Source organism: Streptopelia decaocto (genome assembly GCF_964273445.1).
Source record: "Streptopelia decaocto genome assembly, chromosome: 1".
Taxonomy (NCBI): domain Eukaryota; kingdom Metazoa; phylum Chordata; class Aves; order Columbiformes; family Columbidae; genus Streptopelia; species Streptopelia decaocto.
The window spans coordinates 47,808,528-47,835,492 of record NC_138663.1 but is presented as its reverse complement, the minus strand read 5'-3'; positions in this window follow the sequence as shown (position 1 = coordinate 47,835,492).

The following is a 26,965-nucleotide window of genomic DNA, read 5'->3' as shown; positions in this document are numbered from 1 at the left end:
TTTGGTCTTCATCTTTCTCTACCTCTTTTGATGATTTTCCCCTCTGTCTTAACATGGAAATTTTTAACCCTTTAGGCAGACTATGTTTTTAAATCACACATTTGATTTCCTGAAAAAAAAAATACCCACCATGTTCATTTCTGAAAAAAAAAAAAAGAAGAGATCTTTAGAGACATAAAAATGGAAATTTATGTTACTGGAATGCAACTTACACATTAGATATATGGCAGATTTGATTCCCCAAAGAAAGTGCACTGTATATATATGAAGTTAGTTTTAAGCACTGCCAACTCTGAACATGAAAAGTCAATAAATTTGATGCTGTTAGAGATGAAGATTATTTTTAAAATTTCTGTACTTCCAGATGAAGGTAGCAGAAGACTCTCATTTTTTTCCTGAAGGTACCCCTAAATGCTTAGTTTCTGCTAACTTTGTAAGCAGTCTAAATTACAATGGCCGTTCATTTATATATAAAGATAATGATCAATGCCACTTAGCAAAGAGGGAAAAAAAATCTTTCTGGGAAGAAAAAAAAAAATCAGGTCTTTCTCAGTCTCCTGCCACTATAAAGAGATAATCTCTGTTTGTTTTTTCAGAAAATGCCAACCCTGTCATCTTTATTTATAGATGAATGGGTTTCAGTCTTGAAATGTTTATTCTAAGCCTCTGTTAGTGGATGAATTTTTCTTTGGGTAGTCTAGTGCAAAGAAATATTGTCCCCATTACTATTCGGAATAAAGGACAGAGGGAAAAAATAGTTAAGGGTTTCAATTGGATTGCAGATTTGGGCCCTATCCAAGTTGGCTTTGTGGATTTGCAAGACTGCATTATACTCCATTGTGGGAAAGGTATTGTTCATGAGGTAAAATGTAAATATGACTTCTTTCAGTTCTAAGCACTTGAAAGAAGTGAAGACTATAATGGAAGAGAAAAGCAGTGTGACACAGATATATTTGGTGAATTGTTTTCCAAAAAATGTACTTAGGGCTAAATTTTTAAACACTGTAAAAAGTACAAATGAATAGAAATTCTTTTGTCTAGGCAAGTATAAATACATGTTTCTAGCGAAAATGTGTTCAGTGAAGAAGAACTAATGAAAATGAACAGAATGTGAAGGTAAAAATGACGTTATCAAGTCCAATGAGGATCACTTCAATATATCCATATGCAAAGAAAGATAACATGAATTAGAAAGAATAATACTAAAATAAGGAGTAAATGTGACCCAACACTAAAGGAGGAGCCTCACTCAAAGATTCTTTTGTTTTAATCTTTATTCTCTCCATCAGATGCCGTGAATTGAAGAACAGACTCCTTTAGCTCTTCCCTGCATCGGTTTTCCAAAGTGCTATAAAACAGTGAAGGGGAAGCTTTATTCACCTATTATCTTGCTCACTGCTCTACCCACAGACTGAAGCATGATATTGCATGTGTGTAATCTCACAGGTGAAATATAAGGTCATTGCCAAAACTCTTACTGATTTTTCAGTTGATTCTGTCTTCTACAGTCTATTAGCAGAATGATAGCTATAATAGCACTACCATCTGCACCTCTTGCTCTTTTTTCATCTATTTCTTTTACATCATTCTACTCTTTACATAATTGTAAATTTTACAATTAGGTGAAGCTTAAGTTAAAGTCCTTCAGAGACTGACTACTGCCCACTTTACCTGTGTCAGATCTCTGGAGAATGTTTGGGTTTTTTTTTAGCACCACTGATGGTCAGGTCCCTCTGCAAGGCTGTGGCCATTGCTAGGCAAGACAGGGGAATTAACAGAAACAGCAGCCTCTGCTGTGAAAACAAACCTTCCAGCCCCTTGTGAAAACAAACTCAGCAAGCTTGACTGCTCAGTGCTGACTAATTTTGTCCGTATCCTTGGGACAGTAATATTCCCTTTTGCCTACCCTCCTGCTAGGAAGCCTTGAGTAGGCTTTTGCCCCTGGCTGCCATTCAAGGTGGGAAATTTTTGTAATGTAGGAACCTGTTCTTCAGTCTTATTCGGTTACAATGTTGGTAAATCTATGGGAGAAACCAAAAGGAAATGTGGGGTACTCTGGCTGGTACTGTTAAAGCTGAAAGAAAATGCTAAATAAACCATAGAGCTTTTAGAGTTATTTCTGTGAGACATGATGGAGGTTTTTGCACAGGTAAAAGATGTGGTTGTACTTTTGACAGGTAGTATAGCAGAGGACAATGGGTTATTTTATCAGGAATATATCTAGGTAAAAATCTTTCTCTTTTTCCTTCTTTATGAACTTCCCATCAGCCAAATGAATCAAACTAATGAGTCTATGTTGAGAAATTATTGGGAAAGCAGTATGACATATTTTTATCCTCAGTAATTTTTGCTGACACAGCGTCTCCCAAAAAAGCTCTTTGTGAAGTACAGTTTACTAATGTGCTATATTTTATAAACTTTCAATACATTATGAAGTAATGTGGGAACTGCAGAACACCAGATTTCTAGTTTTATTAAAATAAATTAAGTGGGTCTGATTACATGTGTAGAATGAGAAGGTAAATGGCATTGTTCCAGGTATTCTGCCTGGTGCTGTTAATAATTTCTTGAACACTAATATACTTAGAAAGGCAGACATGGTTGAACTTCAACTTTTCCAGGTACATTTCTTATAGTAAGAATAACAGATTTGGTATGAACTAGATGATCTCTTGTGGTTCTCTAATCCTGATTTAAACTTAGGTGCTTATAGGGACTGAAGTTTGTTCAGCCATGCTGGCTGGCTAGGTGTCAGTCACAACCTATAATTTCTGAACAACTGGCCCATTTCAGATGGGAAGACCTTACCCTCAAATGTGGTAAGTTCCTGAAAATGTACAAATTCGAAGCTGAGTGAAAGAGACAAATGCAAATTGGTGACAAAGTACAGGTAAAACTCAGACATCAGCTATAGTCAAATACCTCTTCAGTGGCTGGGGACTCAGCCCTGGGTGGTTGGGCTGGAATGGGGACCTAGACCACTATGGGGTGGCCAGGGATCAGAAAGGGGAGACCTGGGCATTGCTGGTGGGTTCAGAGTGTTTGAAAGAGACTGCAGGGTGCTCAGTCTGTAGTTCCCAGGAAAAGTTCCCAGGGCCAGAGTGACAGTGAAGTCAGGGGGATGCTGAGAAGGTCCTTTAAATCAAGCATCTCAGGCTCACAGGAGGAGGACCTGTGTCTCTAAGTTAGAGACTGCAATTGTCTTTGGAGGGAAGAGCATCTGGAAGGAGATGCTGGACTGAGTGGGATATTCTCTGAGAACCAACGTGTTTTGAAGAATCTCCCTCAGAACTTCTCAAAAAGAGCATTTGAATCTGAATACTTTGAAACAAGGGAAGCACTACAGGAAGATACTGAATGGAAACAGTAAAAATGGTTAAAAATTATACAGGGGGGTACAAAATTGGAAATGAGATAAATTATTATAATTTGCTAGCTAGTGTCAGTGGTTCTGTCCTTACATGAGTCAAGATCTGGCAAAGCTCGCAAGCATACTGCAGATATTTGATGTTTGTTTCATATGTTGACACTGTTAATGTAAAGTTAACAAATGTGTAAAAATAATCTTATGACAGTCTGACTCCTTTTATTTGTACAAAAAATGACTTCTGCAAGCTGGTTCCAGGAATCCATGTCTTTGCTTAATGATTTAACATAGGCAAATTACTGGTCTAAGTCATGTTATGTACTGACTACGGTTCCTGAGGCAGAAGTGCTTCTAAAGAAACACTTTCTTTCCTGTTGAAACTTGTTTTGTTGTATTTTGCATTAGAAGTTTATTCCCCAAATTCTTCAGAGAGAAACAAGTAACTAGCTTGACATTTCAGTCAAAAAATATTTTGTATTTCAATGTTTAATTTAAATGAAATTTAAAAATGCATCCCCCCCCTTTTTTTTTTTAATCAAAATCCCCTCCAGGTGAGTGTGCTTTGACTGATTGAAGTGAGTTTTATTTTACTTAGCATGTTTCTAAAAAACTGGGTGAAAATTCGTTTTTGTTCATATCAAAACTTTTGCCAGTTCATTGTATCTGTAAGTGCACTACTGAAGTCTTTGATTTGCTCAGTGCTAGACCAAAACTCATCATAGGACACTTCATGCCCCAAACACATTCACATCTTAAATACAGAAGGGCTTACAGATCATTACGATCTTTCTCTCTAATCTACATGACACAGACCTGTGTCCTAAAATGTTGCTAGTGAGGATTGGGTTCGGGGGTGCCAATACTGCTGCCTGGTAAGAAGTCTGGCTCACTGCAGAGTTGCCATAGTTGTAGAGCAGAATGACCTGCAATTGACCACAATTTGGTGATAATTTCTCTATTTAAAGACCAAAGAAGAATAATTTCCTTATATTCAAAAGCTCCCCTATAACTGCTACCTTAATAAAAGACATTTCTTCTCCCAAGCTATTTTTGCTTATTTTTTTATCATAGTTAAAACTAAGAATCAGGCCTATCTTAGATGTATGTGGTTTCCTAGCCTGGCAGGTCCATCAAGACAGGGACCTAGTGACCTGCCTCTCTGCTTTAGACTTCAATTCTACTGCAATTCATACATTTTGCCTATGACTTAAGTTTATATTAGACTAGCTAAAACTAGTCTAACGTTTCGCTTTGTCCCTGTCATGAAGCATAGCAATGTGGTTCCATTTGCAGCATTAAGAGGTTATTGAGTGTTGGAGAGGCTGTCAGACACCTCAGAATAATCTGGATGCAATGGCATTTTAATGCAAGCAGCAGCTATCTGTTCCTCTGCCTATGACAAGAACTAGAGTGAGTCAAGTGAGTTACATGACTCATTTTGAACAGTCACTCTAAGAGAAACATGAGAAGCAATCAACCAAATATCAGGCATTTCTACTCAAGAACTGTGCAGGTTTTTTTTAATTGATCGAAATAAATATATTAAATGAATATTGTGTAACCTGCCTTGAAACATTACAGTAAAGATGTACCCCCATACAAGAATATCTGAATCTTTACTGAAAAAACCCAAGGATCTGAAGCATGAAGCCAAAAAAAACAAAAAAACAAACCAGAGATAAAAAGCACTGCATAAGTTATAAAGAGAAAATCAGCCTATTTGAGACTGAGAGAACTCAAACCTATGCGAAATCAGGTCTGCCTACCCCTGCTTGTGTGTAATTATTTTCTCTCTGCCTCTCTCCTACTGATCTCATGGATCTCTTGTCACTTGCTGCAATAAAACCATTTAACCTTGTCTTTCGGCTCACAGCTAGAACACTCCTCAGGGAAGGGGCTGGATTGATGACAGATGCCCTCCAGTGTGTTTTCTGACCACCAGCACACAGGACTTTGGGATTTCCCCACTGGAGACCCCTCACTCTTCCCAGGACCAGTGCAAAGCCCTGCACGTGCACACAGATGTCACACTAGAAAGCCTAAAAAAATTACAGATTGAATTGCTTAACTTAAAGCTACCTGTGTCCGTTATTGACTCTGGGCATAGCTGCATAACAAAGGCACAATATTAAACCTTAATAAATGCTTGAAGCATGCAGTGAAACCACATAGCAATAAAATAAAAATTGTAAAAGCCTTATTCCCCTTTGCAGGCAGACCCAGAGGATCAGTAAATATTTATAACTAAGGAAGAAATATTCTTCTTGTCACCCTTCACATCTGCCATTTACAAGGAATGATGCTTAGGAGATCCTGTAATTATGCTAAGCATTTCAGTTAATGGCCAGCAAAATCACCTTGTGCATTACAGTTTTCTCTAGGCATCACATATATGAAGAGTTGTGGTAGCTGCTATAATTCAGGAAAAAGATGCGAACCTGATATATGAAAATAATGTTATTCCTAATTTTTTAAAATCAATATTAAAGTGCACCTTTCTGGATACATGATAGAGATTTCTCAATCAGGTCACGTTTGGTTTCATACGCAATTTTTAATATTTTTATGAATTTCTAAATCTCATGACACCTTTTAATTTTCACTTTGAGATGATGTATTTATAGATATTAAGTTAGAAATGGCTCTGCATTTTCTACAGTTGTGTGTACTTTAAGCCTGACGGATATTCCAAGATAGCTTACCGCTAATACCTCTATTAACTGGCTTATTGATCCCTACAGCTGTAAATACACACAGCACGCTCATTTAGCAGGAATACAGTTTAGCTAGAAAAATTAAAATGGTATAAATGATCCATCTGGAAATGAATGTCTTGCCAAAACAGCATTTGGGTTCCATTTTATTCAGCCTGGCCCAAGTCACTGGCACTATTAAAAAAGTCTAGGGAGGGTATTCATTTTAATATGTTCTATATTATGCTACCAAATTTGTCACAGTATCACTCATTTACAAACACATAATTGGGAGACATGAAATCTAACTGTACCATGGACCAGCTGGGTAGCTGAGGAATATTTTCACAGAGTGAGAATAGCTATAATCCAGCGTTCAAGGCAGCCTGCCCGACTCCAATCGAGGACTCACACCTGGGTTTTCCAAACCTCAAGTGTGCCAGCTGCCTCTGATAATCTCTGTATGTTCTTGTGCAGAAGCATTTGTATATGTTTAATACTTATAATAAGTTTGCAGGATCCTACAATAGGGGTACTGAGAAACATAATCTGGCACTGTTATAATATATGCTGTTGTTATGAATATCTGTGAAGTCTAATTCTGCTTTCTCCTTCAGTCAGGTTTGGTTTTGTTGCAATGCATCATTGGATATGTTAAAATTTAGACCCAACTCCAGTGTACCTCTTTGAAGTTAACTTTGAAACACTTAATTAAGAACAGCTGAATGATTTGCTGCATGAGAGTCACAGCTGTAAAGCTAAGCCAGTCGGTTAGGTCACTTTACAAGGGCTTGATGGCTAACTAGAAATTTGGGAGGTCCCAGTCAAGCATTCATGAAGCCTTTTAAACAGTTTCTCACATCTGCTCAGAAGCTGCCTGAAACGGGAATGTGCTCCCTTCATAAAAGACAAAGTTTTTTTGTTAAAACTCTGTGTTGATGGAAGAACAGGTATTTTTTGAATAATGCTGGCCCTGCTTTCCAAACCTCAGTCTGGGATCACAACTGTCTCGAGGTAATCTTTCTTCTGCAGGGGATGAGAAAGTTTCTGCAAAGCAGTACTTTTGAGAGGTGTTAGAGGTATTCCTTCCAAGTGACATTAAAGATTTCTTAGAAACAACGTAGGTGAAAAGTGTGGGTTCTAGGGAAAGAATATTCATGGACGGATTCAAGGAGCCAGTGGTCACATGCAGAAGCCCCTAAGCTGGAGTTGTAACCTTTTCGCAGCAATGGTGCAGTCTTTGTGCTGACTGAGACAGTGGATAGGTGGGTGATTCCTGTTCACCAGTGACCATCAGGCTACTTTTATTGATGCCCACGTGTCAACAGTACAAACAGCTTTCCCTGAGAGCTGGGGAATGAAATAGCTGACCCCCAGTGTGCTCTTGCTCACTGACTGTTTCAGTCCAACAGCCAGGAATATGCAAGGGAGTGTGAATAAAGTAAAATGTGTCTCTTTTATGTGAAGGTTGAACTAAAGCACTAGGCAAAAATTTTGCAAAACACTGGAGTTAGAAAGAGAGTTGGAGTGACTTTTATAAGGTGGCTAAGGCACCACAGTTCTCAGTTCACTTTGTGATTAGACACAGGTTTGGGCTATCTGTTGAGCTATAATAGTGTTTTACAGTGCAATAAAGCAGTGGAAAAAAAACAGTGCACTCCCAACTACCTGCAGGAATTATTTGTGCTAATTCTATTTTAACAGAGCATGTTGCTGCTTCACTGTTTTGTGGATGTGCTAAACTGTTGACAAACTGAAAGTATGAGACGTATTTGAGAAGAAAATTTATGTGACGAAAATACTGTTTGTTTTATTTCAAAGATAAAATTGAAAGCAAACTTAGAAACATTCTGAGAATTTTAGGCAGTACTACAAAAGATATTGCAGAATTACCATAACTGCTCTTTCTAGGTACTTTCCTTCCTCTTTTTTCATGTAGGACACATAGCTGTGAGGCATCTATAACTAAAAGGTAAATCTTTTTGGTATATTCTAAAGAGATCAAAGTTATAGACAAAGCTTCAGTACTTTACAAAAACTTCATGCCCATGGGACTAGATCATCTTAAAGCAATTTCTCTGCAAAACTGTATGCATAGTTCACTGTCCATAGAAATAGCAACACAGACACCTTAATTTGACAAAACATTTAAATCCTTTTGCCCAAGCTCAGGAACATGTCTTATGGTGAAATCTGTGTGTATAGCTTTATGGCAGAAAGGAAAAATTAAGCCAGCTAGCAGGAAGAAAGGTGTTGGGGAGGGCTGGAGTGAATGACAATGACATTTCCTCTCTTGCTAGAGAAAGGAAGGACTGAGAAACTGACAGAAAGGGGGCAAGTATTTGAGCTATGATTATTAATGCAATCATTATAAAACACCTTTGCCATTGTTGACGATTTGAAACCTCTCCTTGTTTCCCACGCAATGACCTACTGCAATTCTTTGGCTTAAGTTTCAAATATGAACTTGCGCAGCAAGAGACAGTCTTGTGTCACTAAAATAAATGACAAAATGCCAGAAATTACTTGAAAAGGAGCAGGAGTAGACCCAGGAAAAGAAAAACTTAATGCCAAATTTATTTCCAATAAGATGCTTCTATAGCATTTAATCATGATTCATCTGCTTTAATTTAATGGTTCTGTTTGTTTTGATTAATTATACATTCATTCAGTATTCTTATATGATGACATTGTGTGTTATAGAGGCTGCTGGGAGATAACTTTTTTTGAAATTGGACTATCACATGAAATATAAGTACAAATTTTTCTCAACTACTTGGGGGTTTATCTCAGGTTTCCTGAAAACAGTGGTATTCCTAATAGCTTTTTAATTTTTTTTTTTTTTAATATGGAGAAAAAATACATGAATGACAGCACAAAATTAATGTTTGCTATGCATTAAGGAACATGATCTAGCCATTCATCATGCTTCTATTTGTTTTTCAGATCACTTCCTATTCCTGAGTCTATTTGCAGAAATTAACACCACGATTTTTGCTAGGCATCCAAATTGTTCAGGTGAGAACATTCCAATGAAAAAAAGGCAAAGTACACATTTGCCTTTGAGCAAGGTAATGATAACAAATGTCAAATCCGATTAGAACCTTAACGGCCAGTAGTAGAGCAAAATATGAAAAATGCTAGTGGGGTGAAATAACATTTTCTAAACAATTATTAATAAAGCTTATAAATCTCCACATACATTTGGAATCACAAATAAAGCTTATCTGTTAAAATTGCACATTTCTTATTCATCAAATATATTTAATATGCTTTAAATCTAAACAATTGGAGCTATTGCTATTTCTTAGTAAGTATGTATCACACTGAACTGGGACTTTCAACTCATCTGTGCTGGAAGGACCTGGCTGAATCCCTTTCTGAAATGAAATGCCTTACTGAAACACTATTTTCAAGAAAGTAAGATTAAGTAAAAAAACAATATGATTGTCAAATTTCTTCTACCAACTATTTAGCTTCATAAAACAGAAATGAGAGAGGAGTTAGATTCAGATTTAAGACATTGATTCAGCAATACAAATACTTAACTTTAATGCCCTTTACTGCTGAACAGACTTTGCAATGTGGAATTATCACCTGAGGTTTGTAATGCAAAGCGTGGATATGATGAGAGTCTAAATAGGGAGCTGCTAATTGGAATACTTAAAAAAGAAACAAACCCAAAAAACAAAAACCCAAGACCTAAAGAAAGGAGCAGTCCAGGTGTGAGTAAACCGAAGACAGAGGGTTCAAATGCTCAGTGTTTGCATGGGGCACTCACATTCAACATATGCCCTAATCTTCATGTTCATGAAAGCACCACAGGGCTCTGAGACCTGCACAGAAAAGTCTCAGACTACGCTGTTGAAGGTGTCTCACTTGATACAAGGGAATTGAATGCTACTGACAGCAGCAACAACTAAAGCAAGTTTCTTTAAGGAAAGAGATGTTCGTGTTCAATTATTCAGAGTTCTCCCTAGTGCAAGGAACATTTAAGGGTTCCTACAAAGAGGAGCATCACCAAAAGGACTCCAACGACAGAAATGAAATTCTATTATCTGTTCCTCTGTGGATAAGTGTGCTCCTGACAGATGAGAACAAGAGATGAGCTTCCTTTAGAAAAGACATATAGTCTCCCATATGTTCATAGGCAGATGAGTAAAGGAAGGAGAAAGCCCTATTACCTTTCTCTCTCTTTTTGTGAGGTGTGCTTTAGGTATCTCATTTTATGCCTATAGATATGAGTGGGCAAATCCCACACTCATTAATCCTGTTGCAGGGGAGTGGCATAAAGGCTGTTTCTCTGTGCTGCCAAGGATGTCTATTCTATTGCTGCGGTGAGGTGCTGCCCTGGAAAAGGCTCCTGCCTCTTGGACACAGCACCCCTTGGTTGTGTGTTCTTGTGGAGGAGAAAGATGCCTTCAGTGCTTAGCAAATGGTGTCTGGTACAAGTGATGAGTGGCTGTGGGTGAGTTTTCTCTTTCTTTTAATCCAGTTTTAAATATTTAGTATTTATTAGGAAGAAAACAGTTTTAAGGATGTTCTTCAGCAAATCACCTGTATTTTGTTTCGAGACCAGGAGTGATTTCTCTGTAATTCTGATGACTGATACCACATATGACATTTCCTTTGTGGTATGGAACAAGTATTTTAACTGGACGCATGGTCACAGGGATGTATTACACGTCAAGTCAATTTATTTTGGGAGCCAATAGATTGAAAGGAAGCATGATGCTGTTTCACAGTTTGTTCCTTCTTTACGAAACTTTACTTTAAAGTTATTAGGAAAAAAGAGACCAGATGTCTTGGCTTTACCAAGGCAACCGTTTTTTTTTTTAAGACCCTATTTTAGTGGTTCAACAATTTTTACTGCAATGCTAAAATTGATTTTTTTTTTTTCTGCTATTAAGCAACTCCCACCCTGAAGTACCATCTGCTGAGAAATGTTGAATGTCTTTTCCATTTCTCAGTATCTAAATATATTTATATAAAGGAAAAGAAATCATGGTGTATATATGTCTGTGTGTGAGAATGTATGTGGAAAATTGCATGAGAGAAAGGAGATGATATGCTGTGGTATGCTTGTAGGAAGTAATTAACAGTACATACTCCATAATGAACTCTAGCCTTGACTGGAGCAGTCTGAACAGTAAAATCTATCAACACAGAATAATTCATTTGACACCTGATGGATTTCTACATCACTTGATGAATATCACTTAACTACTTATATAACCAGTTTAAGAGACACTGAACTACTTGGAAAGACAGGAAAAATACTAGAAAATACATTATTGATGTTATTCAGTATGTCTACCAATTATATTTTTTAATACATTAGTGGTGCTAACTAATGAATATGACCACAAAATAAAATTTCAAAGCAGGAATATTACTTTTTCTCAGCTAAGGCACAATTTCATATATTCTTCTTTAAGGAAATTTTCAATATTTTGTCACTTTTTTAAAACTCCAAAGTTCTTAAATTTTATTCTTCAGATTATTACTTTCCAACATTTGTGATGCCACAAATGTTCAAAACCAACTTTTTTTTTTTTTTTTCTAAATTTCAGTAGTCCCAAACGAGTAATAACAGCATATTTATCCATCTGGCCCAGTAAGGAATTAAAAGTTGTACCGTATTGTGCAAAGATAAAATATGGTTACTCATAGAGTCTGAGGATCTGTTCACACAAAGAATCAGTGAAGAGAGAACAAGATTATCCCTACTAATAATTCTTATCATGGCACCTGGCAAGTACTTTAGTTCAAAATTTTCAATTGTGATGATTAAACATGTAAATGAAGAGCATTAAAAAATTTAAATGGAACTTGTTGAGCACACATAACCTTTGCTGCATTCTCAGAAATTACTATTTGCTTATCTGCTTTGATTCTGCTGCTTAAATTCATCTGCTCCATGTATAAAAAGTCCAAAAATACTGCCTCAATACTTTTACCACTACTTTTCCTTATAAGTGTAAATATCCACCAGCACATTGCGTTTTCTAATTTTAATTAATTTGTCTTCTAGGTATGAAAAAATAAACATTTTTAAATATATATACACAAAAAAACATACCTATACCAATTATGTTTTTATAACAAATTATAAATACTCAGATACAGTTTTGCTGAAGCTTTCACAAATTAAAAACAAAATCAAAACATGAATTTTATATAGAAGTTAAAAATGAAACATCCATCTCGTGCAAAGTTTTGATGCACTTAGAATCAGAGCTTGATATATTAGCCAGGAAAGTTTTCCATCATAGGTTAGCTAAGGTTTTTATGTGATAACACAATGAATATCTGACAGTTTATTCTGAATAGTATATTTAAAATGATAATTAGCAAATGAATTCATATTAAAATACAAAATAAAGTGGACACTTTTCAATGAAGTGGAAAGTAAGTCTGTATTTCCTCTGTTTTCCTGTAGTATGTTATTATTCTTGCTGATTTCTTTCAGGGCATAAAATGGTTCTAACCACTGGTTGCAAAATGGCTTTAAAAGGATAAAGGTGGTTGTTACAAGTGCCAACTGAACTGGTTTAATGTTGTTTGTTTGGTTGGTTTGTTTTGTTTGCAATGCATTTGTGAAACACAGATATGTAATTTCCTCAGTTCCCTGACAAGTGAGTCTGTTGGGAAGTAGTTGGTTTTGATTAAGTACAGGTGTAAATTTGTATAGATTACTCTTTGAATTATTTCTGTACTAGCCAGTGGAGTGGAAGTGAGAAGGTAAATATTCTCCTCATGTCTTGTAATGAAAGCATCCTTTTCATTTTCTAAATATTACTAGAATGATTTAAAATGTCTTTGAAAAGATTTAGTATTCCTTAAAATTGCAGTTGAACTTACTGTCTTCATTGTTAGGTGAAAAACATAACACTTTAATCAAGGCTTAAGTCCAAATTCTTTCTGTACCATTTGCTCTCCAGTGATGTGGGGCTAGATGAAATTTTTAGTCCCTTTGAGACATAATTAATCCCTAGGTCCATTGCTCAGGAAGAGCTAGGCACTGCTTACTTCTCGCACTGCACCCGCTGTAGGCAGTTGGACACCTGGATGTGACTGAAAGCAATTGCCAAGGTCTAAAAAGCACTGTTAGGTAAAGGGGGTGCTATGGAGAGAAAGGGACATCACAGGTGACAAAGACACATTTCAGAGACAATCGGCAGCACAATCAGGTCCACTGCTTTCCCATTTTCCTGCAGTCTCCTCTAAACAAATGCTGTGTTCAAAATCAAATACACAGTGGTTCCCCCACCACACCTCCCACTACGCACCCAAATCTGAAATCGAACACAAACTGACTCAAATGGCATTTTTCTGTCCCCAAATAACATATTTATTTACCAGCTGCTAACCTTGAGAAAGGTGAAGGACAAAGACTGATGCAGCTCTCTTTCCAGAACAGCTTCTCCATCTTTTGCCTTCAGCAATCTTCAGCAGGAGCTTTTGTTTTCAGCGAGTGGCTGCTCACTTCAACGGGTAAATATGGAAAAGCTTATTCTTCAGAACAGAATCCTTAATATGGTGCATCAGGAACAGTTTTTCTTGAAATACATGAATATAATCTGTATATGTTTATTCTAACCTTACACATCATCATTTTTTTTTCCTTTCAAAAGGATCAAGAGGGTCTGGATGCTGTTTTGTTTTGTTTGAGTGGTTGTTTTGTTTTGTTTTGTTTTTTCCTTTTTTCTCTCTTTTTTTTTGGTTGGTTTTCTGGTTTTGAGACTGAACTGCTTCATTATCCCTAATTACATGATGAGCTACTTAGAAAATAAAAGGCACATTGAAAAATAGCTTGAAAAGAACAAAAATAGCCCTACACACTGGAAGACATGGATGATTTCTACTCATTAAAATCCTACTAACAGGGTATGTAAGAGTTGCAAAGTGTGAAGAGAACAGTGAGGCTTCCACTGTGGCTGACATTCTGCTTGTGTCCTGGAGGAAGATTAATTACACTGCAAGACCTTATATTAATAGGACTCGTTAGAGCAATAGATCAGTTAAGAAAGGGAATGGAGGCTGGACAGCTATGATTTGTGGGGTGATTTGTCCCAAATGACATATAAATTGTTCTCAACCTGCATCTATTTCCTCGGTATAGTCTCTTCTTTTTGCTGTGATGAGGTTATGTCCTGGGCCAGGTAGGTAAGAAGGATGAGTTTTAGACTAGATCCCTTCTTTGATCGTGCAGGGTTGGTAAGCCATGCCCTTGGCAACAGTGATAAGAAAATGCTTCCCCTGGGATCCTGCAGGGACTCACAGCAGGATGAGCAAAGCAACGTAGCTGCACTGGTCAGGGAAATGGCAATAACCACACTGAGGGTGTAACAAGATCATAAAATATCTTTATTCAGATATTGCAGTGCTGGCATATTAATCTTTTATTTCATACTGCTTCTAATTCTTAAAAGAGTATTTAAAACTATGTCTCTTCCACTACACTGTCAATGCTGTTTAGCTAAGAAAAATATTTTGGAAATTCAAATGGGTAAAGTAGAAAAAGTTCAATTTTAAAAAGTTCATTGTTGATGAGTTCTGATTTGCATCAATTATCTATGACATTAGTTAAGACTATTTCCTTCTGTGTCTTCATATTTGAATTTGTTCAGCCTTCTCATCCACCTAGTGGGAGCAATGAAGGAGTATTAAAAATATGTGGTAATTAAACGATCATTGTAATGAAATTTCAAAGTATTCAAAGATTCTATCATCAATCAACTCTTAAAATAAGAGTGGATGCTAGGGGAGAGGATGCAAGATAATTATGTCCCTAGAAAGGTTAGATAAGATATTGTTCTTTCTTCCTATCACCAAAAATATGAGTACTGGTCAATACGATATTCCAGGCTGTTTCTTTCTTAAGTTCACTGGAGAATCCATGGATTTTATACCAACTTTAATATAAATGCTGTTCTACCTGAAAGAAGTTACGAAAAGCTTTTAAAATGTATTGCTAGTACTTTTTTCATCATATGCTGATAATATGCAGTGTGCTTTGAGACATCTGCAAGACTTTGGTCACCATAGACTTTTTGCCCTCCCTAGACAGATACATTTTTACACAAAAAATAGATTCCATATTGACCATTATATGCTCATGATAACTAATTAATGTTTCTAAATAGTCTTATGTATCAAGAACAGAAGTTACAAGAATAACTTACTTCTTCCACCGTTATAGTCTGTCTGACTGTTAGAGGGAAACTGCACTTCACCCTGGACCTTAGCTATACCTTCAGATACCAGTAGTCTTTCTTAGGAGTTCAATGCTGTAACTATTAATCTCAAAACTCTTTCATCGACCGTTTCCTGTTTCACTTCTTGAAATGTGTGCCATCCTGTTGCAACCATGTGACCTGTTAGGTCTCATTTGAGTATTATAAGTTAGATATCATAGTAGCTTAGTCTATGGACATTTTCAATAAAGCCTGTATGAAGTTTCCTCTAATTTATAAATAAATAAGTTATAAATTTCAGGGTACAGGGAAAAAAAAAAAAAAACCAAAACAAAACAGGTGATTATAAGGCTTTTGATTTTACTACAATAAAATTGGAATAAACTGATGGAGGAAAATGAATGGAAAATCAAAACACATTAATAATGTTCAGGTTTACATGTTGGAGTCCTCTGCTTAGAGTGCATGTTTTTTACATTAATATTTTTAAATTTAGTATAATCTTACACTCCTTCAAGTTTTATGCCTAGGTAACTCAGGCGTGGTTACTTGGACTGTAGGCAGCTTACCTATACAAAGCATTCCACCACTTAAAAAACTGAGTGTTCTGTGTCAGGATCTGGCAGCCATTCTGTGAGATGCTGATGGAGCAAGTGAAGAAGTGTGCTCTACTGGACAGTTACCATGACTAGTGACTACCAATTGAAAATAAGCTTCAGACCTATTGGTGGAAGGTCTATGCAACCCAGAGGAGCATGTTCTCCTGATAATCCATGTTTTTATGTTCCAAATTCTTAAAAAATACATTGTCATTTTTCAAAGGTTTGGGTTTGTGATATTCAAAGTCTGCATCTTGTAGCTTTTTCTTCTTCAGAGAGATTTCTGGAGGCTCACCTTCAAAGTGGTACATCTTACAGATAATGGAGACAGCTGTGGTCATATGCAGTCAGGCATTGAAAATCAGCAGTTAACACATCACTGTGTGCAAGATGCCACAATTATTCTCTATATTATGTAATTGAAAATGGCATCTACTAGCTTTTTAATTTTGACTATTGTAGCCATATAGAGACCATTCTTTGCATATAGAAAACTGTCTAAAAATACATTATGTGTAATATGGATCCGTTTGTGTCCAATAATTAACACTTTGTCTGCATATCTTTATATGGATTTTTTTTTTCTCCCCATCTTTTGCAGTACCCCCCTGAGACAATTGTAGCTACCATTTAGACAACCAACAAACTAAGGCTTTGTTACTATAATTTTCCAGACAAATTACATGATGGCAAATTGCAGCACATGGAAACACTTTTTGAGAAATGCAAAGAGAGGCAGACTTTACATTTTGATGAAATGAGCTACCTAGATTCCAAATGAAAGGCTTGTTTCATGCTCCAAACTATTGCTTGTTTTAACTGCTTATATACATCTCCAGTATTTTAAATGATACAATGCAAAGCTGTAGTCTAACCATAACATGCACAAATCATAATGAATTTAGAATGCCAGTCACAGCCATTGATAATCTCCAGCAGCAAGATTCCCAGCCTGCCAAACTCTTCTGATTTAAACTGAATGTAAAAGCTTTATCTCTGTTTGCTCTTGAACACATTGCAGGAGTGAAATGCATTCTTTATTTGCAAACTGTAGGAAATTTTCTGAGTAAATTCATAAATTGGAAAAATCTATCTTAATGGAAAACCTATTATTTTAATTGCTAGGGACGTGTACATTTTTGCTTTAGACTTTTTTTTTTTTTTTTAATTAGTAATTAATGACTTCATCATGAAAAGCATTTATTGTTTTTATTTCAGGGAATTCAGATGAAGATAACTCATTTCAGAGAGTGTTCAATTTTACCCCAGCCCTATCAACAGGACAAACAGTACCATATGGGAGCGAGGCAGCAGGATGCAGGTTTAGGAACAATTGAAGCCAAAGAAAAATTAACTATGAAGTGAGATACACAAATGTTTATGACTATTGGTATTCACCTTGCAAGCTCTGTGTTGCCACTATGTAGAGGTCATCTTCATATGTAAACTAGATGTAAAACTTGTTTACTGGAGGAAAACAAAGCAAAACACAACACAGCACAGGCGTATAGGAAACATGATTAAGAGACATGTCAAGCCCTGGATATTGTCATAAAACCATTGTCCAGTTTTCCTTTACAGATACCAACAAAGTTTCTGCAGGCTTACTTTAGAACCCTTCCTTTTCCACTCCATGCCCCTATTCCAAGTGGTATCAGAGCATCCTTCAACAGGGATTTTTTTTCCTTTATTTGATGTTGATGTAACTAGTCCTTGGACAGACTCAGATTACGACAGCTCTTTGGACTCTTGAAATGGTTTTGTGTAGCTATCACTTATTTGGATTCTCCTCCTCTGGAGAGAAGGGAAAGGAAATTCCAGTTTATCAAATTCACTGGCTTTAAATACTAACCAAGCTTTAAATGTGAACAGAAAGTTTTACCCTTATAAAGCAAAGGGATACATTTCAGTTTACAAACTGGAAAGCACATATATGAAAAATGAGCATTTAAGAAAAAGAGAAAGGAAAAAAAAGAGCAAGAAAACAAAAACTCAGAAACTACCTGAAAGCAGTTTATTCCTGCAACTGGTGTTCAGGGTTTTGCTGCTGTCCTTCTCAGCCAAGTACTTAAGGAACCAACCCAAAAATATTCTGCCTTTGCAGCAGTTTTAAAGATTTTATGATGTATGGACCAATATGAATATTTTGGCAGATAGGCGGCTTTTTTGAAGGAAATTGAATGGGGCTATGTTTGTACTTACTTTTGTAGATCCTTTAGGAGTCGTTCATGCAAATTATTCACTAAAGTGTTACCTTTTTAAAGTGGACTCCTGCCCTGGGGTTTCAGTTCCTTATTTAAACCTGGATATTTTCTTGTAGTTACTGAACTACAGTCATTTCTTAGTGTTTAAAAATCTTTCTGTTGTGTGTGGTTTAGATTTTTTTTGGTTTAGTTTGGTTTTGATATATATTTATTTAGAGCCCTTTCTTGTGCTTCATGACTGCTTGGTTTAGGTTTAAAATTTAGAAGAATCACTTGAAAACAAATATTCCCTGAGAATCTTTGAAGCACTGATCCTGTTACACATTTTAACCTTTTTTTTCTCCCCAAAAGCCATTTGAATTTCAGCTTTGTATTCCATATTACGGATTTTTTTTCCAAACCACTTCACTTTTACAAGATCACACAAAACTCATTCTTATATGCTGCTAGTTTTAGGACATCTCAAATGACAATCTTAACTGTAATGGCTACCCAAACAAAGGCTTCATTCTTATCTTTTGTTGCGAAGGTGGTCATTTTCTACCAGTGGAGTACAACAACAGAATTGCATTTTACAAGGGGTTTTTTTCTCTCTTCTTGATTCATACAATGATTCAAAACTTTGTTCTGCTACTTTTCCTACAGTGATGTTGAAGCAGAAGAGAAAGACAAACCCAAACTGTAGATTTCAGTTACATGGTTGCCTTTTTACTTTGTGAGACAACAGAGAGCACTAAATATGTTGAACTCTTTAAGTACAAAGTGAAGGAAAAACACCCTCATGGTTTCAGCAGGATTCACCATGTATAAAGTTATGCCTGGAGGCAGAGACAGAAAATTAGACAAAAAAATTAGACAAACGTTTGTGCACAGAGAACCTGAGGAAGAGCTGCTGTTCCTGAAAGCCTAATTTTTCAAGTCTGTAGAGCAGAAGCTATGGTTGTATTTCTGCATCTTGTCTATGTCCTTAATTTGTCATGACATCAGCACTAAATTATGGAAGAAAAGCATCTTCCATGAAGGTAAGAAATGTAGATGTGATACAAAAAAGATGGTTTTAACAAGTGCATGAGATGTAATAGAGTAACAAGTCACTGAGCTCACTGATTGCTGTTCTACACCAGAAGCTAAGAAACCTTTGCATTAATTAGATGCAAGTGCAGTAAGGTAAGTGCATCTTATTCTATAACACTATGATGCTATTGTACTGTCTGTGGAATATTTTGCTTTCACTGCTCATTTGTCTCAGATATAGCATCCAAAAAACTGGTTTTGCCACATGGATTTCAAAATCTGAGCTTTGAGGTTCTACACTAAGAATTTTGTGCTAAAATCACGCTTCAGTAAAATCAGGCTCCAAAAACCATCTTCATACACTGTCGTGGTAATTCAATAATTTTTCCAGGCAGTTGGTCTGCACAGATGACCTGGCTTGAGCCATCAAGGAGCATGAGGTGAGGCAAACTATAATTCTAAATAAATCAGTAATGTGACACACCCTGTCTGCCATGTTTGTTTTAATTTGAAAAAAACAAAACCAAACCCCAAAACAAAACACCCCCAAAACAATCAAGTAAACAAAAACAAGCACACAAAACCAAACACAAACTAACAAACACAAAAAACCCCCACTGTTAGATCACCTGGAATAACCTTTAATTACTGATAGTGCCAATTTGATCAGGATCTGCTATGATTTAAACAAGTGCCTAGTGGTTAGGAAGCAAGATAATTTGACATTTGTACACAAAACTTTCTTGATGCTATATTTCTGTGTCATATTTTTTATGTTTTACAAAGAATAGGCAAGGAAAAAAAATTGTCTTATAGTTACACAATAATTTAGATACTTTTAGTAGTTGAAAATATCTGGATACAAAAAATGTGTGTGGATTTTTTCCATGTGTATATTCATGGGATTTTTTAATTGAGTATGTACTTAATCAAAGAAAAATTAGAACCTGTATGATACTAATTACAGGGCTACTACATCTAACCGAGTGCCTAAATTCAAACATCTTGAATTAATCAGCCTTCATACACTGCATATTTGAACAGATTTTCTTAACATGAGTGTAATTTTAAATGAAATGAATTAGCTGCCACATCACATTGCTCAGGTTCAGTCTAGAGAACAAAAGCTGTTGAAGGGTAGAATGACACCTCCCAGACATTGAGCCATGATAGTTCTCAAGTGGTTTGCTACATAGTAGTTTCTAAATTAATCCTAGCACATCCTGAGAACATTATGACTACTCCAACTACTCCTATGTATGAACCGAAAAAGGTATATGGAATACATACAGTTACTACAACATTCAGCAAAGCAGCTCCTGGTTTTCGGATATACGGATGACTTGCAACCCATCACCTCAGGTGCTCCTGCTTTTTCTAATGTCCTCATGGACTATTTTGCCTTTAGGAGCCAAGTGAAGAAAGATGATTTGCTGTGATGTGGTGTTTTGTTTTATTTGTTTTCCCCAGAGTACAAAAGAATCTAGGCATTTTTCCTATAAAAAAGACACACTTAATTAGAATCTAATCTACATCCAGAATCTAATTCTTAATGAAGAACTGAGTTCAGACAGTGAAACTCCATCCACTTAATAAGAAATAAAGTTGAAAGATTTTTAGTGTTATCAAATATGTACTGCTGTACCTTCAACTGATAACAACATGACTTTTCAAAAAAATTCTCTACTAATACAAGTATCTTGAATAGTGATATATTATACATACAATATTTGTAATGAAAATAAAAATAAATTTTCTCTGTATTTGAAATTAAAATACAAGCCTGTACAACAGGATTTTCCCAATTAAACTGAATCACAGGGAGAAAAAACTCAAGGGCTCTTTAGTTTAGTTTAGTTTAGTTTAGAGACTTTAAAAATAGTGAAAGGAACAACCTGCCTCCACTCCAGTAACTCACTGACAGTGATGGCTGTGAAGTTGAGGGGGATGTCTGGGGCTCATACCATCCCTGGGGTCTGTCCACTCTGAAAAATCCTACCTGATCTCAGAGTGCTGTCAAGCTCTGCACATTGTGCTGGAGCATTGGCTTCTGCTCAGGTCTGCACCAAAGTTCTGTGTGGCCTCTGACTCCTGGGACACCACACATGCCACTTTTTCTAGGAGATTACATAGAAAGATGTAAGTAGGATCAACTTGCAACATTCTTGCAGTGAAAATAAATAGTACAATCATACTTTTTTTCTTTTTTTCTTTTTTCTTTTTTCTTTTTTCTTTTTCTTTTTCTTTTTTCTTTTTTCTTTTTTGTTTTTTCTTTTTTCTTTTTTCTTTTTTCTTTTTTCTTTTTTCTTTTTTCTTTTTTCTTTTTTCTTTTTTCTTTTTTCTTTTTTTCTTTTTATTTTTTTTCTTTTTTCTTTTTTTCTTTTTCTTTTTTTTTCTTTTTTTCTTTTTTTCTTTTTTTCTTTTTTTCTTTTTTTCTTTTTTTCTTTTTCGCTTGCAGGTAGAGTGCAATAATTCAAAGGAGACATCCATTGTTTATTGTCACTTGTGACTACAGGATTGAGTCTATGGAGAGGCTGCAACTGTTTCAAATGGAAAGAAGAAGGTATCATTGATATGATGATGAAAAACAGATCACTGCTAGTCATTGAATTTTGGAACTCATCTAATTCATTAAAAATGAATATCTGCATGTAGATAACTAAGCTGCAAACATCCTTTAGGAGGGAATGCATTTTCAGTTTTTGTATTGCACTAAAGCATGATTTTTCAACCACCTTTTCTCCAATGCCATACATCAGATCCTGGAAAGGAAGTTGTCAACCCATTCCATGTGTGTGGCTCCCTGAAGATACCGGGTATTGATTCTGTTAAAGACATTGGTAGAAGAGAGAATAAACCTCTTCTCTCTCTTTTTTCTCTTCATTCCATCTGCTGAGATGAGATGCATGTAAGCTCTGCTCTGTCTGCTTACAGTTGCTAGCCCAGTAGCAGATCTCTGGGTTAATGACAGAGTACTGAGCTACTTGGATCACTGACATAGATGGAAAGGTATTTCTTATATTCTCGTGTTTAAAGACTATGGCAAGCCATCCTGGTTTTCCCAGATGCCAGTAACCCATTCCTTCTTCACTTTTGGAAGCAGAATGAACAGTGTCAAGGGGCTGTTACAGAAGGGGATAGAACAGGGCTGATAAGCAAAATCAGTCAAGATATGGACTGGAAAATCTTCGTAACAGCATAGCTTGTGGCACTCCCATGAATTCATTACCTGCCAGATACATTTCGTTTTCTTTTTGAAATAGTTTCTTGGAGCATTTCTTAGTGCCACAGAGTACCTCCACTGTAGTTCCATTAACAGGGTTGCAAAGACCAATAATGAGCAATTCAGTTTTGCTCTGTTTCCATGGTGGAAATTTTTGGTTGCACTCCCTTAAACAAAAATTTGAGAAGCTGGGTTAAACACTGGATCTATCATTATTCACAAGATCACTGTGGTGGTAAGAACGGCCTGATCAAAGGAGTAAGAAGAACATCAGGTAATGAATTGTAGAGCATCAGCTGAGGTAGGTTGACTTCTATGAAGAAATTTTATCTGTTTTCTTCTAATAATTTTCATTCAGAACTTTCATCTATTGATAATTCAGACCGCCAGATGTCTACTTTTGTATTGCATTTCCTTGGAGCTATAAAAGGTATAGAAACATCTAAATTTTTAAAGTTTCATAAGCCTCAACTAATCCTCTTGCAGTTCCTTGAATATATGACAAAGAAAAATAAATGTACATCTCTAGTTTATGTTCTGACTGAATAACAAATAACATCACTATTGATAATCAATGACATTTAATAGTTCTGAGCTGTTAACCACCAAATGCTTAGCTAGCTAGTAACCATTGAGTTATGTGTGCCAATAAAACCTTATCTTTCAGTTTATAGAATAAAATTTCACAAAATATAATCTTCAGGCTATTTATAGAATAGCTGTTTCACAGTGAGATTCATATTTGTGTCTGCTTTCCTGTGCTAATTTAGCTGGGGAATGTGACAGAAAGCACCAAGCGCCAGTAGAGAGGTACTGGGGAGAATTTGAAGGGACATGCGGTGTGGACAAGGCAGCGCCCTGGCATAGCTGGTGTTGTCCCAGTACATGGAGTTACATCAATGCTTACTTACTCAGGGAAATACCTTAGCCCTGATTACCAAAATGTATCTCTGTTGCTGTCGAAAACTGAAGTCAGCATTAAAAATTTTTGTGTAGATGAAGAGCAGAGAAAGAACATGCTACTCCAGAGGCAGATGTTTTAATTTACATTTCACTAAAAGCCTGAAGGATATCAGGCCTACTAGAAGTTAGTCAAAGTGCAAAAAGACTAGTATAAACTGTTCTAAATTATACCTCCCTTTCTCAGCTAAACTACATGAGTAGAAACTGCTTTTCTGTATGACCTGTTTTCTGCCCAAAGCCAGATTTAGCCCCTATCAGAGCACTATTGGAGGTCTGCCAGAAGGAAGAGCTAGAAGAGACTCTAATACATGTTTTCCCTGTCTGCTTTTGCTCCCATGGCTTTTGCAGACTCAGGTTTTGTCCTCATGATTTCACTGATCATCAGTGCATGCAGCTGTCAGCTCATGTGGGTTTAATACTGTTTTGTGCAGCTGTAAGTGCAGTTCCCTGGTAGATCATCAGTGATCAGGGACTCCTGTCAGTGCTGTGCTAGTGTTACTTGCCTGTGTAGGGGTGAAAATGCCAAAATAAAAACTGGGGAATATACCTGCAGTTTGCTGTAGACAAATGAAAAAGCTAAAGGCAACACATAACCCTGAGTGGCAGACCTTGGTATGTGCAGCTTAAGTTGAATTGCTTATGACAAGTGAATTGTCAAAGGGCCTGATTGCGTGTGACATCGGCAAGGGGAAGGACAAATAAGTTTGCTCATCTGTGTCCAAACTCATGGCAAGGCATATATGGGCTGCTGAAAGCTCAGCTATCTGAGACTGTTGGAAGAGCATAGCGGTGTTATTTCTGGTGTTCTCAGATCAGAAACTGATGCAAACTGACAAGCACTGTGTTTGCCTGTAAGGGCTGATATCTCCAGTGATTTTAGTCAGTTTAAGTGGGCTCCTCTTCACATATTTGCATCACTGTCCTTCATCTCTCTAAGGGAGCACTGAGACACAAATTGAAGAGGTGGGTTTATTAATGATAGTTATCTCTAATGCTTCTGTAGGAAACTTACACTAGCAGAACATGAAAAGTGAGATGCTGTACTCAGAATATCAGATGATGCAGCCATTACTTGGCCTCTTGATGAAGGCAACTAGTGTGCTTATAATTATGGGAACGAGAATAGATGTCTCTGGTAGTAACATCGCAGTGCAGGTGTGCTGTACAGTGGTCTCCACAGCCCTGACCCAGCCCACACTCCAGACAAATACTGATTTTCTGTGAAAGTAAAACCTGTGTGAACACTATTCACTGGCATAGACTGGTTTCCTCTGAAAGGCTGGAGGAAAGAAAGCAGTAGTGCTATCTGGGCTGGATGGGAGGAGATATCTGGACCACCAGGGAAAGTATGGCAAAGCACACCTGCCCCAAACTATAGGCAGAGCCTGAGGTCACCTGTCAATAAGATGTGATGCACACGTCTCTGTCACTTCAGCAGAAAAACAGGGAAGTTAGCAACTTGCAGTGACCGGAGTAAGAAAATTGGACTACAGAGATGCTGAGAAATCTCATTCATATATTGATAGAGGTGGTGAAGATAACTGAATATGTCAGTTTTTATTGGAGCAGTTTCTTCTGCTGCATTACCATATCTTCCACTGTCTGTGAAATATTTTATAGCAGTGACCAAGAATACTAAATAACAAATCTTGTCTTTCCTCAGGTGAAAATAATTTAAGGACCATTCACTGTTCTGTGGATCTGGAGATCACCACATCATCTGATACATTTGAAGATAAAAATGGTGGGGGTTAATACATGGTGACTTCATAGGGGAGTTTTGGGTCAATCTGTTTGGAGCAGGTAGAGAGGATCAGATGCAGATTGCCATCAGAGGAAGACTTACTGTATTTGTTGCGGTGCTTACCTGTTATTGCAAGGTTCTTTTTACAGAGGGCATTGGTGTAGTACAGTGTCCTGGCTATGGTCCACACTCAGGTGTTCTTTCTTCATGGTTCACAGACAATGACACTATTTCACAGTTGCCATCCTTAATTCAGTCAGTACTGCTTGTCTAGGGAAGGGATTTTCATGGCTGAAACGGAGCTCACAGATCAGGTGGCTCAAATAAGAATCAAGAATGACCCATTCAAATGCAAGACTCAAATCTGCATCTATCTCAAAAAAGACAAGAAGAGAGTTGCCCAAAAGTCCTGTGCAGAACTTGGCAGAGTGAAAAGTCCTTGAGTTGTCAAATAGCTTGCCATCATCTTTTCTCTTCAGCATTTTTATAGCAAATTACATGTAAAGAAAGTATGAATTCAGCTCCTTACCCAGGACACATAGTATGTGAACTTGCTTATCTGAGATTCAGAATGTACAAGTAAATGCACTCACAGATTTCACAGTAGAATGGTTAGAAGAGCCTTCTCAAAATGCTGTCCTACTTTTGTTCGTGGAAATGAGAGAAAACAACAGGAAAGATACCCCTGCAATGGAAGAAGAAAATTTAAAGGTTTGCTTAGCCACTGCACGACTCCAGTTTTACACTTGTTCAACCATATTGATCACAATGAGACTGCAGCAATCAAGTATCAGACTAATGAAAGTGGCCACAAACTTTTGTTCATATGCAAGTGAATAGAAAACTATTATTTGAAATTAAATGATTATTTATTCCCCTTATTCATATATCATGAAATAATTCAATATGAGTGCTCAGACTTTATCTAAAGTTAATGTTAGTCCAATGAGATGTTGATCATCATTACATTTAAAATTTGATTTTTCCTTGTCATATAGCAGAAGTTTCAACTAGTGTGCACACAGAAATGTGGGTATATATTTCATATTTCACATTAGAATTCCTTTTGTATGTGAATCGTTGATAAACAAAGATAAAGTGCCACATATGAGATTTAATTAATTTATATATGTAGATACCAATACAAAGCATTATCAGAAAAGCTGTATTATTACTTCAAAAGTCACACACACACACACAAATCCCTCTTTTCCCTTATGAGACAAATATATCAAGTTCACCACAGGAACGATATAGGATGCCCTTTCTCGGGGAATTCACATGAATCTCCAGGGACATGGTCAACTGAAAGAAGATTTTATACAGTTCTTTAAATATTTTCAGATGGGTTTAGGACATTTTGACAATGTTATCAGAAAGCAAAATAAAATATTAAGACTACTAATAAGTTTTCATCCTCCTTGTTTTATCTGCCACAAACAAGGGAAAAAGACTTTTTAACTAGAAAGGGGAAAACACTGAAACTAATGATACATAACATGCCAAACAAACATTACAGGAACTGCTTTTTTAGTAATCTCAGCTTCCGGTAATATTAGGTATTATTGGCAGCAGTAAGTACTTTTTTTAAAAAATCAGATATAAGAGCTGACATTGCTATTTTAAGCAGTCCTTAAAATTGCTCCCTTATTCCATTTTATTTTTAGTGTAGGCAAATAAACAGCATTAGGAGGTAATAATTTACTGACAACTCCTGCAGCCACAGGATACCATGGGTGACCTCAGGTAACTCAGGATCTCCTGCCCTGCTTCTCATCTCATTGTTGACTTGCCACATGTCTGGACTGCTTATCACATCTCATGTGTGGTCGCTCTCCATTTCTAGGGAATCCTTTACTGAATTCTCTGGAAGTCTGCAGTGTTACTCTTACTGCCCACACGTCTTTTTTTTTCCATTGTCCTCTTTCTTATGACCTGTTTTTCCTAATTCTGCATAC